We start from the raw sequence: 3,000 nt of genomic DNA on the forward strand, positions 1-3,000 counted from the left end.
TCCATATGTTCTACCCAGTGGCCTGGCACAGAATACTGCTCTAGTTCATTTGTGCAAGTTTATCCAACCCTGCCTGTCGACAATCGCATTACTACTCATCTTGCTTTTTTTCTCCTCTTGAGGGTTGGATGCCACTGGCTTCCAGGCCAGCCAGTGTTCCACAATGAATGGAATGCTGAGCAAGAAGCAAGTGATCTTGAAAGGATCAGCTGAGCCTGGCCATAGGTATGCCGGAATGCTGGAGGGAATCCCTGGTTCACAGTCCCATCTCCTAAAAAATCCAGTGCTATTCTGGAGGCTCAGCAGGCCTGGTGAGCTTGAAGACATTCACGCCAGGGTCATAGGAAGTAGGGTGGGAAGAGTGAATGACTGGCCTCATTTCTTCTCAGTAATGTCCATCAAGCGATGAGATTTCTAGGCTGTGATTTATGGAAGGACAGAGAGCTGTTGCTCCTGTTCAACATGTAATCCCAATACCCAGCACTATGCGGGGTCTTCATACTAGGCAGTCAGCAAACAGACATAAGTTTATCATAACTTTCCCTGGTACCCAACCCTAGTAAGACCTAATGTGGGCTCTGGACACACAATAGATAGCTGTTAATGAATATAGATGGGTGCCCATCAATATTCACTATGGTCGTTGTGGTCATCGTGCTGCAAAATCGGTGTTGGCCTCAGGGAACTGAGTCCCTCTTTTTACCTGTATTGTGATACTCTTCTGTTATATTTGTGTAAGTGCACACATCCTCAATAAATGCTGCAGAGGAGAAACCACTCAACAAACTACAGCTCTGTCTATTAAATAAGATGTTTTGCCTACAGTGATGAAGTATTGGGGGATACCACTGTTCTCAGCAACAGCAAACATGTGCCAAGGAATCAAGCCAGGCTAGGCACTGTGCAGATGAGAAGGCAAAAAGACTCACAGGCCAGGCTTTGGCCAGGAAAATAGAAGCACTGACATAGAAGGTGACAGGATAGGTGGGACAGAAGAGCAAAGGCTGGCTCTCAGGTTTGTCTCTACCTTTCAGAAAATCAGGTGCTTCCAGAGCTGACATAAACCACTACTGATGATCCCAGCTGCCTCAAGCACCAAGGTAAGAAATTTCCAGCCACACATGTGCCTCCACAGCCAGAGAAGCAATAAAAACACTTCTGCCTCTCTTTCTCATTCCATATTTCAGGCAAATGCCTTTCTTTGGTGGACTCTAACTGGGAATGCTGCCAGCAAAGAATGCTGGGAAGTGTTGTTCTCAGGTTTCAACCCCTAAATAAGGGTGGAATATAGAAGGGATAGAATGATGTTCAGTTATCAACAGACAGTTCAGCATGAAAAGCTTCTAAGTGTAAATTTAGAAAAACAACATTCAAAGGCAGTTAACCTCTGCTACGGATCTGAGAAGCAACACAATCTGTGCTTGAAGACAAGCATTGCCATGAGAGTTGGAGCCTTTGAAGAAGGCTTTGGATAGAGTCATACCCTAAGACAAGACTGTGCCAAACAGATCATGGAAAAGAGGAAGAGCACCTGGAGGTGAGTGCACATACATTTATTCACTCACTCTTGCGTTTAGTCATCTATTCAGCAAACATTTATTGCTAAGCAGTAAGACAGGCACTTGGGCTCCTAGACTGTGAGAACCTACCATTGCTTTTCATAAGGGAAATAATACAATGAGATTTTTAGCAAGGGGAGATCACTTTGGAAATGCAGGTGTGCATAGACAAACTGAAAGGACATGTGCCTCAGTGTAAACAGTGCTTGTCTCTGGCTGGTGAGGCTGTGAATAAAGGTTATTTTCCTTTCTAAATCTTTCAGTGTTTTCCAAATATCCCGCAATGAATGTTTGTTACTTTTTATCAGACAAAAAACAGATTTTCAAAAATAAGAGATTAAGCAGGTAACTGTGGAGGAAATTCATGACACATTTGTCAGGTGATCTTTTTCTGAGTAGGATACCCTTCCTTTCCCCTCACCTTTTTCCCCTTCACTTAGTTGCCTCCTGTTCATTCATCAGTTTTCTTTTTTTTTTTCTTAAGATTTTATTTATTTACTCATGAGAAATACAGAGAGAGATAGAGACACAGATAGAGGGAGAAGCAGGCTCCCTATGGGGAGCCCTGACGCAGGACTCCATCCCAGGACCTGTGATCACGCCCTGAGCCAAAGGCAGGTGCTCAACCACTAAGCCATCCAGGTGCCCCCATTTATGTTTTCAGTTGAGATTTTCCTTCACTGAAAAAACTTGTCTGAGCCCCAGGGTTAGGTTATGTCTCCACGCTCGACAATCTCAGCCCGTTGGGGTTCTCCCACCACTGGTCATAGCTACAAGTATGGGTTTGATGTCTGTCTTCCTCACCAGAATGCAAATCCCATAGGGCAGGTATCATGTCTGCCTTGTTCACTCCTGTCTCCCAAGCACTTTTGCCACTTCATCAATCCTGGTGAAATGAATCAACCATGGCTTTAAAGGATGTTAAGACTGAAGACAGGCAGACTAATAAGGAAGGAATTAGGATAGTCTGGACAAAGGAGGGAGAGTACCTAGGAAAAGGGTAAAGTGATAAAGGGGAGATGTTATGGTATCAAATCTGTAGAACCTAATGACTTCTTGGATACATTTAACAAGAAGTAAGGGTTGGGGGGATATTTTGGAGGTAAAGCTAGTGGGACTTGCTGATGGACGAAATGTGGGAATGATGGAAAGGGAGCTGCCAAGAAGGCTTTGAGAGTTTTTCTCTTGGGCAGGTAGACATATGATGACACAATTTCCTGAGATGGAGGAGGCATTTGTTGGGGGTGGGATCAAGAGTTCTAATTTGGGGGAAAAAAGAGTTCTAATTTGGGGTGAGAAGTAAAGATGAGGGTGAAATGCAGGGTGAATCTCAGATTTTGGCTTTGGGGTCATTCTCTTAGGCAGAAAATACAGAAGGTGAACCAAACTTGAGAAGAAATACGAATTCAGTTTTAGACATGTTAAGTTTGAGGTGTCCACT

This window comes from Canis lupus, chromosome 7 (assembly GCF_011100685.1).
Source record: "Canis lupus familiaris isolate Mischka breed German Shepherd chromosome 7, alternate assembly UU_Cfam_GSD_1.0, whole genome shotgun sequence".
NCBI lineage: Eukaryota > Metazoa > Chordata > Mammalia > Carnivora > Canidae > Canis > Canis lupus.